Genomic DNA, 14,701 nt, shown 5'->3' on the forward strand with positions numbered 1-14,701 from the left:
CTGTGTGTAGCATAGAGTTGGGTCTGGTTTTTATAATCCATTAAGTCACACTATGTCTTTTGATTGAATAGTTAAATTTATTTACATTTAAGGTAATTGTTGCCAGGTAAGAACTGACTAGTCATTTAGTTCATTCTTTCTGGCTTTGTTTTCCTTTGCTCCTTCCTTCTCCTTCCATCTTCCTTTGTGATTAGGTAATTTTTTACAGTGGCATGCTTTGATTCGTTACTTTGCATCTTCTGTATATCTAGCACAGTTTTTGCTTTGTGGTTACCAGGAGGCTGACATAAAATATCCCATAGTTACAGCAAGTTTTCTTAAGTTGAATACAACTTAACCATGATCACACATAAAAATTCAACATTTTTACCACCCAGATACACTTTAGGTATTTGATGCTTTTTATTTTGTGTAACCCTTAATTAATTATTGCAGCTTTAACTATTTTTAGTTTGTTTTAACCACCGTAATAAATATGTTACTTAAACACTACCACCACAGTTTTAAAATTTGACTTACTTTTGTACTTACTTTTGACTTAAACTTTTTGTACTTATTTTTACGAGTGAATTTCAAACTTTCTTATGTTTTTGTGTCACTAATTAACATCCTTTTCTTTCAGCTCAAAGAACTTCCTTTAGCATTTCTTGTAAGACATAAGACACTTCTGAGTGTAATGAATGAACTCTTTTTTTTTTTTTTTTTTTTTTTTTTGAGACGGAGTCTCGCTCTGTTGCCCAGGCTGGAGTGCAGCGGTGCAATCTCGGCTCACTCCAAGCTCCGCCTCCCGGGTTCACGGCATTCTCCTGCCTCAGTCTCCCGAGTAGCTGGGACTATAGGCGCCCACCACCATGCCCGGCTAATTTTTTGTACTTTTAGTAGAGACGGTTTCACCGTGTTAGCCAGGATGGTCTCCATCTCCTGACCTTGTGATCCGCCTGCCTTGGCCTCCCAAAGTGCTGGGATTACAGGCGTGAGCCACTGTGCCCAGCCAAGTAATGAACTCTTGACTGTGTGTGTGTCTGCAAAAGTCCTTTTCTCTTTTCTTTCTGTAGAAGAGTTTTGCTGTGTATTCTTGGTTGACAGTTTTTGTTATGTTTTGTTTTTTCCTTTCAGCATTTGAATATATCATCCCACTCTCCCCTGGCCTGTAAGGTTTCTGCTGTGAATGTCTGATTCTAGTATTAATGGAACTCCCTTATATGTGACATGTTTTTTTTGTCTTTGATGCTCTTTTGCTGCCGAATACTCTTTTTGTCCTTGAATTTTGAAAGTTTGATAATAATATGTCTTGGTGTAGTCTTGCTTGGATTGAATCTGATTAGAGACCTTTGATCTTCCTGTGTATGAAAATGTGTATTTTTCCCCAGATTGATAAACTTTTTCTGCCTGCCTTCCTGCCTGCTTTTTTCCTTCCTGTCTTCCTTTCTTCTTTGCTCTTGCCCTCCTTCCTTCTTTCTGCTACTGTTTTTTTTTTCTCTCTCTCTCTCTCTGTGCAACAGAAACTTGCTCTATTAGCCAGGCTGGAGTGCAATAGCATGATTACAGCTCACTGCAACCTCAAACTCCTCCTACCTCAGCCTCCCAAAGTGCTGAGATTATAGGCGTGAGCCACCACACTCAGCCTATTGTTTCTTTAACTAAACTTTCTAGCCCTTTGTCTCTCTATTCTCCTTTTTCAGTGTCCATACTTTTTAAGTTTTGTTATTTTGATACTTTCCTGTAAGTTTCGTAAGCGTTCATTACTTTATATTGGTTTTTCTCCTATAACTGTATAATTTCACTAACTGTCTTTGAGTTCAGAGCCTTTCTCCTGCTTCATTGATCCTGCTGTTGACATTCTCTATTGCAATTTTCATTTCATTCATGCATTTCTCAGGTCCAGAATTTGTTAGTTTTTTTTTGCATAATTTCAATCTTTAATTTTCTCATTTTATTCATTTAATGACTTGCTAAGTTTTGATTTATTTTTCCTTCTTTAGATAATGAACAGAAATGTATTTGTAACAGTTCTGGAGACTGGGATGCTCAAGATCAAGGTGTTGGCATCTGTGAAGGCCTTCTTTCTGTGTCATAACAAGGCAGGAGGCATCACATGGGTGAGAGGGAGACAAAAGTGGGGTCCTTTTATAAGAAACCCACTCCCTCATGATAACATGAATTTCGAGGGACACATTCAAATCACAGCAGTCCCAGTTTTGGATCTCTAGTTTTTTCCAACATTTATTTTAGATTCAGGAGGTACAAATGCAGGTTTGTTACCTGGGTATACTGTGTAATGCTAGGTTTGGGGTATGAATGATCCCTTCACCCAGGTACTAACTAAACAGTTTTTCAACCACTGTCCTTACCCTTTCCCTGCTAGTAGTCTCTAGTGTCTATTGCTGCCATCCCTATATCCATGAGTTATCAATGTTTGCCTTCTACTTACAAGTGCAAACATGAAGTATTTGATTTTTCTGTTCCTGTGTTAATTCACTTGGGATAATGGCCTCCAACTGCATCCATGGTGCTGAAAGGACATGATTTCATTATTTTTTATGGCTGCATAGTATTCCATGGTGTATATATACCACATTTTCTTTACTCAGTCCACTACCGAGAAGCACCAAGGTTGATTCCATGTCTTGCTACTGTGAATACTGCCACAATGAACACACAAGTGCATGTGTCTTTTTGGTAGAATGATTAGATTTCTTTTGGATATCTACCCAGTAATGGGATTCCTAGGTTGAATGGTAGTACTCTTTTAAGTTCTGAGACATCTCCAAATTTTTTGCCACAGTTGCTGAACTAATTTACATTCCCACCAACAGTATATAAGTGTTCCCTTTCTCCACAGCCTCACCAGCATTTGTTGTTTTTTGACTTTTAGTAATAGCCATTCTGACTGGTGTAAGATGGCATCTTACTGTGGTTTTGATTTGCATTTCTCTGATGATGAGTGATTCGCAACGCTTTTTAGTATGTTTATTGGCCATGTGTTTGTCTTCTTCTGAGAAGTGTTTGTTCATGTCTTTTGCACATTTTTAAGTGGGGTTGTTTGCTTTTTGCTTGCCTAATTGTTTAAGTTCCTCATATATTTTGAGTAGCAGACCTTTGTTGGATGCATAGTTTGCAAATATTTTCTCCCTTTCTGTGGGTTGTCTGTTTACTTTGCTGATAGTTTCTTTTGCTGTGCAGAAGCTCTTTATCCTAACTGGATCCCACTTGTCAATTTTTGTTTCTGTTGCAATTGCTTTTAGGACTTATAAATCCTTTCCCAAGGCCAATGTCCAGAATGGTGTTCTATAGATTTTCTTCTAGGATTCTTACAGTTTGAGGTCTTACATTTAAATATTTGATCCATCTTGAGCTCAGTTTCATATATGGTAAAAAGTAGGGTTCTAGCTTCATTCTTCTGCATATGGCTTACCAGTGATCTTAACACCATTTACTGAATAGTCTTTTCCACATTGCTTATGTTTGTTGACTTTGTCAAAGATCAGATGGCTGAAGGTATGCAGCTTTATTTCTGGGTTCTCTACTCTGTTCCATTGTTCTATGTGTCTGTTTTAATACCAGTACCAGACTGTTTTGGTTACTGTAACCTTACAGTTTGAAGTTGGGTAACGTGATACCTCTGGCTTTGTTCTTTTTGCTCTGGATTGCTTTGGCTATTCTGAATTATTTTTATATTTTCTTTAAGTTCACTTAGCTCTTGGGGTGGTACTTTCAGATGTCAACAGTGGTTCAAATTGATGATTCTGCAGAAGAATGTCCTATTTCATCATCTTGCTGGCATCTGTACACTTGCCTTGTTTATTCTTGAATGAACATTCTTCAAAATAAAATTTTGAATTACAGAGGATTAACATCTTTACATTATTGAGTCTTCATATCCATAAATGAGAATGTATACAGATCTCCTTATATATACCTTATAGTAATGTTTTAACCTTTTCTTTTCACGGGTAGCCTGTACATTTCTCACCCCTTCCTGCCTACCAGTGGTATTTTATGCCTTCTAAATCTATTATAAACAGTCTTTGCTTCTTTTAATTTTAACTGATAACTTACACAAAGGGAGATATTTCTGATTATTAAAATAATTTCCTAAAAAAGTATTTAAAAATGTGATTTTTTTTTTTTTTTTTTTTTTGGAGATGGAGTTTCATTCTTGTTGTCCAGGCTGGAGTGCAGTAGCATGATCTCAGCTCACTGCAACCTCTGCTTCCCAGGTTCAAGTGATTCTCCTGACTCAGCCTCCCAAGTAGCTGGGATTACAGGCACCTGCCACCACACCTGGATAATTTTTTGTATTTTTAAAAGAGATGGGGTTTCAGCATGTTGGCCAGGCTGGTCTTGAACTCCTGACCTCAGGTGATTGACCTCCCAAAGTGCTGGGATTACAGGCGTGAGCCACTGCACTGGCCCAGGTGATTTTCTTATGTGTGTTTTCAAGGATCAAATAATAATAATTTTTACTTGGTTCCTATTTTTTATGCCTCTTGTTTAGTCTCTTCTCTAATTGAAATATTCTTTGTATCATAGGAAAATAAGGATAGACACTAGTGAGAAGGGCCCAAAATTCTTTTTCAGGGTTACAGGAATGAAGGAATAAATAAAACTTTATTGCCACAAAATAAAGGAAATTCCAAACTCAGCCTCTCTGAGGCCAAATTATAAAGAAAAAGTCATACACAGAATTTGAGAATATCATAGCACCATTAAGAGGGAAGGAGGAAAAGAGATTATGAGGTATTGCATTGACAATATATTGTGACATGTAAGCATTAAAACATTTCTGCATCTCTGAATAGAGACTTTAGTCAGGCCTCTCTCCTTGAACTTCGAAGAGGGAGTCAAACAAAATTTTCTTTTGCTTTTCCTACTAGATATTTTTATTTTGCCTTCTAGAAACTCGTCAATTTGAAGAAACATAGTCAATATGAATCATTTTATAAGCATCCTTATATATGTATAAATTTAAATTTTATAGTGTTTGATATACATATTCATGTTATATTACATGTATCTATATAGACACAATCTTGTTTATGAAAATTGACACAGTATGCTATAAGTGAACAAAACTATATGAAAGAATAATAGACCATACTGCTTGATAGAAAAAGTTTTCAATAATAGAACAGTGCTGCAACAGAGATAAGAAGAAAAAATATAACCACAAAGGTCTTATGAGAGCTTATTATCTGCCAAGCACAGTTAAGCTCATTAGGTGGATAATCTTATTTTTCCTCACACAATTATGCTCATTTTATAAACGAGAAAGCTAGAACTTTGAGAAGTTAAATTACCCAACTTTACACAGTTTATAGCTGATTCTTGTTCTCAAAGGCAACTCTGTGTGACTGTGTAGCCCCAGCACAGGCTTCCATAAAAAGGGCATTTCCATTTACTATAATATTTAAGAATCCAAAAAAATTGATTTTTCAAAAGCCTACAGTTAAAAGAAAGTTGCTTAAATGTTACCTAAAATAAACAATCAGTAAAGATGAAAGGAAAAAAAAAATGATCACAATGAAAGGAAAAAAAAAGCAGCTCACAGGAATTTTCTACAGAGATACACTCTCCAAACAAGAAAACCATTATCTAATGAATGTTCATCAGAAACTAGAATATTCACTTCTGTTTAAGCAAAACTTTCACTAATTATATAGAAGGTTATACTTCCTATTGAGATGATTTATCACTACAGCCACAGTTTCAGTGTAGAAAAACACCCTTAGCTATCAGTATCTGGGACAGAAGTAAAACAGAGGATACTGCTTGAAACAAAACTGCTTAGACCAGCACACTTCTCTGATTTGTCAATGTCACTGATTTAAAAATGGAAGCTAAATACCTTTTAAGACATCTGTACAATTCTAGGATAGCTGTTTCAGAAGGGTCAAATGACTCACAGCCAATGGAGAACTAGAGATGAGATATCTGAGGATTTGGCGGGTAAACCAGACTTTCACTGATAGGGTCACTTTTGGTAGAGGTTCTCTTAAAAGACAGCAGCTTAAAGAAATCACTGAGGATTTTCACTATTACAACAACAAAATGATATGGAACTGCTATATTGATTTGAAGTGTGACAAAACGGCAAAATCCCTGACAAAACAGAACCACTACCGTGGAATAAATCAATTAGATTCTGGATCAGGCCCGTTATTCTTCATATCATCACAAGTGCTTTCAAAGATGTTGTCACCAGATTAAGGGCACAAACTGGGATACAGAGCCGGAAGGGCTTCTACTTAAAGAGTATGGTTATTGTACTTCACTTCCACGCTTAATCATTTGATAACACCCACAGTTGCTATTTTGGATACTCTATAAAATTCCCAGGCAGTTATCCATGTAATCTAACATAAATACACGTTGAAGTCTTTTCTGCTGTTTCTCAAGGTCATGTGTTTGCCCGTGGAGCTCAGAGTACTGGTACCTCGCTCAGGCACTGCAACAATGGCTTCAATCCTTCCTGACAGGTGGTGCCTCTGTGTTCCTAGTTGGCATCATACCACAGAAGGCTCCTCCCACACACTAACGGGACTGGATCAGTAACATCAGACTAAAAACATTAACCTTAGCAGTCTTGTTATTCTGAAAAATACAATAAAACCTTCAGAATACAGGTTTTATTATTAAAACTCGGACCCAATTAAAATCCTATAAATGAGAAAGCTAGAACTTTGAGAAGTTAGATTACCCAGCTTTACATAGTTTATAGCTGATTCTTGTTCTCAAAGGCAACTCTGTGACTGTGACGCCCCAGCACAGGCTCCCACAAAAAGGGCGTTTCCACTTACTATAATATTTAAGAATCTAAAAAAAATGAGCAAGTTGCTCAAATATTACCGATATTACCAATAATCAGACCCAATTAAAATCAGAGAGAAGAAAGTAACACAAGGCTGTGTAGATCATGCACTACTAATATAGCCCACTGACTATTTAAATAACTCATAGGATACCTTTTTAAATATATTTTCATTGTAGTAAAATATATATCCCATAACACCTACCAGTTTAACCACTTTAAGTGTACAGTTCAGTGGCATTAAATATATTCACATTGTTGTTCAACCATCACCCACATCCAGCCCCGCCCCTGAACTCTTTTCATCCTGCAGCTGAAACTCAAATCTTCTGAGTAATTTGTGAAGCTGGCAACACAGCATGCTGACCCTTAGTTTGTGAAGAAGGCGGCCCGCGAGTATCAGAACAATCCGTTTGCAGAGGTGTCACTTAATGTGACTTTCCTGGCTGGCACAGATCCATCTCAAACAAACTTCTAAAGCTTGGGCTACTCCTCTGCTCAACTCTAAATCCACATGAAGAAATGTTTCCTATTCAACTGGCACCACATCCTAGCAGGATTTTTTGTTCTTCTTTTTTCTCTACACTTTGCTTTTCAGATGGATTTTATATCTATATATCTTTATCTATATTATGTGTATACATATATATATATTACATTTTGCTTTGCAGGAGGATCATTTATGTGTGTGTATGTGTGTATATATATGCGTATACATATATATTTATATATTATTTAATATATATTAGAGATTATATATATTAGACTTAACTGAGAATGTTTCGTAAGAACAAATGCATCACTAAGTCTCTCATTCCTTTGCTACTGTAGAAATGGAGTTAGGAAACAAGGTGAAAAAGAGCGCTTTCACCGCCAGAGACTGTTTCCTTTCCTTCTTGGAAACCGTAACCCTTACAGGAATTGTGAAAGAATTCAAGGTGGGAGTGCTGGAAACCCAGAGCATGCAGCCTGATGCACACAGAGCTCTTCAGAAAGGGTAGATGGCATTAGCTTCAAGTTTAGAAACAATATTTGCTTTCTGCTTCCTAGTCAGGAAAAGCCCTTTTGCTTCGAGGAACTAAAGAATGTTCTCTAACTTCCTGAGTGTTCTGTGTGTGCACTTGCCTCTGCTAATGTGTAGTCTGCCTTACAAAGACAATTTGCCTGACTTCATGTTGGATGAAGGGAAGCTGTACATGAAGATGGAGAGATACAGAAGGAAACAAGCCATGATTTCGGTAACCCAGTGGCCATGACAGCCAGAGGCAGAATGAAGGCCGACTGAGACTAGATATCCACTGACCACCTCTGGACCCAGAGGGGCAGCTGTTTGGGCAGACACCACACCTGGCAGCAGGGCTGACGTGTCCTCCAGACCTGCTCTTCCTCTGACTCACTGTGTCGATGCCCATCACTGGCTCATGGCTTGGTAGCTACCCAGCCATGCCCTCAGCCTCCCTTTTCCCTACTGTCGACAACTGTGTGTCTGGCATGTAACACACACACTCAGACTGAGAATGTTTCTGTCTCTGTGTTAACTGCAGCGTCTGCCATCCTTTCCTGCTCTCTCATAGCAGGTACCGAGTCAGTCCAGACAGCTGCTGCCTCTGGGCTCAGTGGTGATTGGCAGATCTCCAACCTCTGACCTTCCTTCTGCCTCCTTCATTAATTCCACTCACATTTGCTCCAGTCAGGCCCGGAAAATAAAACAATTCGGGACAAATATACACAGGCCATGGGAGATCTACTACTGCACTTTGTCCACTGCCCCAAAATGACCCATGACAGCTGGTAGACACGTTTTAGATTTCGAGATTGGTTCTACATTTTCGATCTCAAATTCTCAACACTGATAAAGACCAGTGAAACAAGTATTCAATTATAGCAAAACGTATGCTCTTTGTCAGAAAATTTTAAAAAACAAAGTCCAATAATATTATTCAGAGAACATTTTCTTTCTTTACATAAAATCTTCCTGGTGAGAAGAAACAGAAAAAAAGCCAAAATTCCATACATGGGAACAGGATATAATGACTTCCATAAGGAAACACAAAACCAGGAAGACACAGGCTGGAGGAGGGTAGGGTGGGAGGGCAGTGGGAGCTGGGTGCATGCGTGTCTGTGTGTGTGTGTTCTGCGCACATTAGGGGTTAGGTTATCTAGAAGAATTCTATCAGGAAGAGATAATTTACTCAAGAAACGAATTGAGGAAGCTATCTATGCTATCTAAGTTATGTAGGGGAAAATTTCAGAGATACTGAATAGCTAGTACAAAGGATGGATCTTACCTGACATTTTTAAAGAGCAACTAGGACAACATAGCACAAAATATTTGAAGCCACAGATAAACAGAGAATGCGGTCGAAGTTGCTTCTTTCTTTTTATCTAAATAAGGTCAGTTCTTTATTGAAAATGACTATATTTCATATGGTGCATAAAATATGTGGCAATTTACAGCAAAAATTAAAGAAAATAAAATTATATAGATTTAAATTGGAAGCTAGTTGCAAGGGCAGAAGTGAGATGGGATGTGAAGCCGTGGCAATGGTCCAGGTGAGAGAGAGTGGGCAATGGGCTGTCATGGTAATAACAGAGGTAAGGAAAAGTCATCAGACTCCACATATACTCTGAAGTTGTGCTGACATGATCTGTTGAAAGACTGAGTCGACAGGATATGCCTATGGATTGACTGTGGAGTGTGAAGGAATGGAAGTCGTTGGTAACTCCAGGCATATTGGCTCAAGCCAACAGCTGGTAAATGCTGCGATATTTAGTGAGAGGTGGAAGCCCAGGGGCGATAGGTTTGGTGATGGGAAGGATGTGGAGATAATAAATTTGGTTTTGGACCTGTCTATTTGACATCCAAAAGAAATGGAGTCTGGTGCTCAGAGGGGAACCTGAAACCTCTGTCAGGGATGGATAATAACCTGAATACATCTAATCCCAACCAGAAGAAAATTTCACAATGAATTCAAAAGTTCTATATTTCCTTGCAGATTTAATTCTTTATTCTTTCAGAAATAACTGAAAAATCCACGAGGGAAAGCGGCTTGTCAGTGATTGCTAATCTGGGACTATGATTAGCAGAATGTTATGGTATAATCTCTCAGCATGATTCCGGGACATTTTTCTAGCAAGGTTAGGCTGGATTTCCAAATATCTTTTCTCTCCTTTTTGATTCAGAATATTTGTTCTTTTTTTTTTTTTTTTAATGAGCCAAATAGTTCATAAGAAAATGCAGGAAAAGGATAAAGAATGAGCTCCTTGATACATTGTATATTCTGGTTCAAACATAATACACGCACAGATACATACAGCACAAAACATACTAACTTTAATATCCTGTGGAGAAGGTAATTTGCTGGGTTACGTACCTGCATGTTAAATGGGAGCATTTATTAAAATAAGTCAGACCAAAAGAACACTTTCGCACAGAATATCTGTATAATGGAAACAGGGATTTCTGAAAAATAGCTGCAACTTTCCAGTGACTTTACAAGGGCAGGATGGGTGTAGATAACTGGGAGAGACTCTCCTTTCAGAAGCATTCTGGGCATGAAAGGCAGTTGTGGATCCAGCCAAGTAAGCTGCAAACTTCCTGATGATTTATTCACTGCTTTTCTACATTTTGTGATAGTAATAAGGAAGGTGTTAACTCTAGCCTGCTAAATGTTTGAACCTGATGCATTTTGTAATCAGCAGAATAATGGTCCCCAAAGATGCCTACGTCTAACTCCTGGAAGCTGTGAATATGTTGTGTTATATGGCAAGGATAACTAAAGTTGCAGATGGGAATTAAAGATGCCAATCGGTTGAGCTGGAAATAATGAGCGTGCCCTGGATTCTCCAGGTGAGCCCAATGTAATCACAGGTTTCCTTAAAAGTGGACGAGGGAGGAAGGTATGTTGGGGCAAAGTGATTCAATAGGAGCAGGATACAGTTTGTACTGGCTGCCTTGGAAGATACAGGAAAAGGACCACGGGCCAAGGAGTGTAGGTGGCTTCTAGAAGCTGGGGGGCCAGTGACGTTTTATTCCCCTAGTGCCTCCAGAAAGAACACAGCCCTACTGACACCTTGGTTTTGGCCTGGTGAGACCAACTTTGGACTCTTCACTTCCAAAACTGTAAGTAATACATTTGTGTTGTTTTAAGCCAACAGCAGAGGTGTCGTTTCAGTTTGTAGTCATTGCTACAGCAGGACTAGGAGCTGGTATGCATTGCCGGGACTCACTCCTGCTCTGGCACTTGGGCGGCACTGTAGGTGCCCATGTTCGTGGAGGTAGTCAGCAAAGGGGGGCTCTCTCGGCTAGGCTGGCCATGTCTGCTTACAGAGTGCTCCCCTCTTCCACTGCGGTAAGAACATTTGTTCTTATTAGGCCAGGTGGTTTTTTAAGGCAATTCATATTACTACTACAAAAAAAAAAATAGTGTGTGGTTCTCCCAGAAAATTATCTTTTATCTTCCCTCTTTTCTTCTGTTGTTTATTCTTTTGGCCTTGTTTGAGTAATGGCATCTTTTAAAATGATGCAGCAGATGAGATTATTCACTTCAAGTGAGTCTGTGTCCTGAAATACATTTTGTTAACTGAAAGTATAATACATAATGAAGCTTGTTCTGCTACTCAGAAAAGATTCATGTATTCCTGTTTTAAGTAACAGGGATTCTCTCTTTTGAACAGGGCTTTTACTACTCTGAAGATTCTATAAATCTGGCAGTTATTTCTAGTTTTCTTGGGTATTTCTCAACACAAACTCAGTCCAGCCCTTGAAGCAGTCAATGTGAAGCATGTAATTAGTACGAATGTGGACTAATATATTAATCTATTCAGATAATCAAATGTCAGTGATTGATACGACAGCTGCACAATCTCTTATCGAAAGCCGTGGTATCAGATTTGCTTTAGATTCAGATTCATTTCATATACTAGAAAGGTCATACTGTGTATACACCAGATATGAGTGACTAGGTGGTAATCATGTTACAATTTTTGCAATAAAACATATGAATACTCACATTAAGCAGAGTAACTAAAAAATTCAAATAGCCCCAAAGTCAGTACATTCAGGTTTTGCTGCTAAATAAATTTATGTCTGCTTGGGGTTCGCAATTTTAATAACTTTACTTTTAGAATTAAAAATTGCAGATAAGCAACTGTGGATCTTTAATAATAGAAAACATTAGCATAGACAATGGGTAAACCCAGACCAAAAAAAAAAGCCATAAAAAGATAGAAGAAGAGCATCCAAGAAATACATAAGGCTGCAGAATGAATTTTTAATGTGTCCTTAACATAAAAGCAGAAGCAACACTATCCCTAGGAGAGAGCTGGAAATGCATTCTGTTCTCCTGGTACAGGAAGGTTAATACGATGACCCTGAGGGCAGGGGAGGTAGCTGTGGTCAGGAAAAGATAATAATAATAGAGATAATAATGTGCTAGGAAAGATAATAAGCTTACAAAAACATAATTTTCATTAATCAAGGGTATTAATATTTTAGGTATCAAAAATAAATCAAGTTATTTTAATATCACCCATTCATATCTAAAGTTAATGTCTTGGTAAAGGGCAAAACTCTAATAAGAGATGTAATTTATTGTTAAGGCAGCAATGATAAGACTGGAGGACAGCCAATATCAGCCCATCTTTTTAAGAAAATGATAAATATGAGACAATCAATTAGTGAACTTTATTTCTAGAAAAGTAGCTTTGATAGGAAAAATACTAGACAGAAGGGCCATGCCTAGTGAAGAATATGATAATTATGACTCAACTCACATTTCCTAAGAGTATATTACTAACCTCTACCATAATTATTTGCTTATTTACTAAAAGAATGAATGAATAAATAAATAAACAAATGGAGAATATGTCCCTGAGGTGCTGATGTAGCAGTTCAAGAAACGCAAATCAAGATGGTTACCAGTGGCAAGGAAGGGGCGTGGGGGCTGGGGAGGAGGTGGGGATAGTTATTGGGTACAAAAAAATAGTAAGAATGAACAAGACCTAGTATTTGATAGCACAAGGTGACTATAGTCAATAATAATTTAACTGTACATTTAAAAATAACTAAAAGTGTATAATTGGATTGTCTGTAACACAAAGGATAAATACTTGAGGGGATGGATCTCCCATTTTATATGATGTGATTATTACGCACTGCATGCCTGTATCAAAGTACCTCTTGAATCCCATAAACGTATACACCTACTATGCACCCACGAAAAGTAAAAGTATTTTTTAAAAAAGAAACTCAAATATCTACATAGGTATTTTATAATCCAAACTTGACAGCCTCTCTCTTTGCAATTTTACAACTTTCAGCAAATTCCCCATATTCTCTCTATCTCAGTCTGAACAGCCATTTCACATCTTACACCTCACTGTTTTTTGTGTATCCCATCCATTATCCATGCTTTTGTTTGTATTATTTCTGCTTTCTGAAAAATCTCCTGAATTATTTTCCAGCAACCCACATGGTAATGCTTTCTCCAAGGCCTGTCATTCTCAAGTCTCTTCGGGTCTGTGTCTCATAACTAAACACTCACAAGAACCATCTCTGGTTTGTTTTGTGGGTTCTCTTGTCAGTAGCGTTAACATTTTTTTCACCATGCAAATTCTGTATAGTCATAGAGTAGGAAATGAAGCTGTTAAATGGTTACAATTTGCCAGTCACAGTGATGCAGGATGAAGGAGATGCAAAGATAAAGCCCTATCCCCAGAAACCTTTTAGCTCAAAATGGTGGAAGGCTGAGTCCTGAACCCTCATAGCACTACATATCATTGCTTTAGTCCAAAACAAGTCCTAGAGATGTGCAGAGCCAGGAAGGACCATTTTTGGTGTGGTTGTTCAAAAAGGGCATCCTGGGAGAGGATGAATTTCACTCATTCATTCAGGAAACATTTCCTGATGTCCTACGCCTGTTAGGCACAGTTAGGCTTTAGAGGCTGAGCTAGTTTTCCAGAACTGCTGTAACCAAGTGCCACAAACTAGGTAGCTAAAGTGATGGATGCCACATGTCCAAGATCAAGGTGTCCGCAGGCCACGCTGCCTCTGGAGGCTCTAGGGAGGGATCTGTTCCATGCCCATCTCCCAGCTGCTGGTGCCTCCGGTGTTCTGTGGCTTGTCCATGCACTATTCCAATCCTCCCTCCTCACAGGGCTGCTTCCCTATGTGCCCTTGCACTGTGTTCCCTGTGTGTACATCTGTCTCTGCGTCCAAAGGTCCCTCTTGATGAGGACACCAGTCATATTAGATTAGGGTCAACCCTCCTGACTACATTTTAACTTGATTACCTTTTTAAAAACCTTATATCCAATTAAGGTCACATTCTGAAGTATTGGGAGTTATGATTCCCACATAAGTTTTTGGAAACCACAAGTCAACCCAGAATAGAGATGCAGGGATGAAAGGCTGAAAGCACAGCGACCGTGAAAGGAAGCTCACACTGTGAGGGGGCACCAGGAAAGTAAATCACTTGTTCCTGTGAAGCTCAACACGTTCCTACACGTGGTAAGATCATGAGAGCTGACATCTGTTATTTTAAGTGTTCTGGATTAGTAAGAACCTTAACCTTTACGCTCTTTCCCTGCAGGCTAGTAACCTTTCAGAGTAAGCAAAATTGGCAGATGGCGTTGCCTTGGCTATGGCTTCCCTCTGAGCTGTTTAACTGGATAACAAAAATGCTGATGGTACCTCCATCATTGATGTGTTTTTTTTTAGGAGGAAGAAAGAGCCAAATTACAAATACGACATAGACTCTATATTAGCATCTCTTACAGCATCTCTTTTACAGGGAAACTGTCCACAACATTTTAAACATTATTAATCAATGCAGAGCAAGATTTTAAACAGATACAGGTTACTTCCAAACACTATGTAATAAATAATAA

General features: G+C 38.3%; 1 protein-coding gene across 1 annotated transcript in view; it reads right to left on the bottom strand.

Annotated features, from left to right (window-relative positions):
- Positions 1-14,701, bottom strand: part of LOC103219917 (contactin-associated protein-like 3) — a 234,107-nt gene that overhangs the window by 158,264 nt on the left and 61,142 nt on the right.

The sequence above is a fragment of the Chlorocebus sabaeus genome, chromosome 12 (genome assembly GCF_047675955.1).
Source record: "Chlorocebus sabaeus isolate Y175 chromosome 12, mChlSab1.0.hap1, whole genome shotgun sequence".
Classification (NCBI taxonomy): domain Eukaryota; kingdom Metazoa; phylum Chordata; class Mammalia; order Primates; family Cercopithecidae; genus Chlorocebus; species Chlorocebus sabaeus.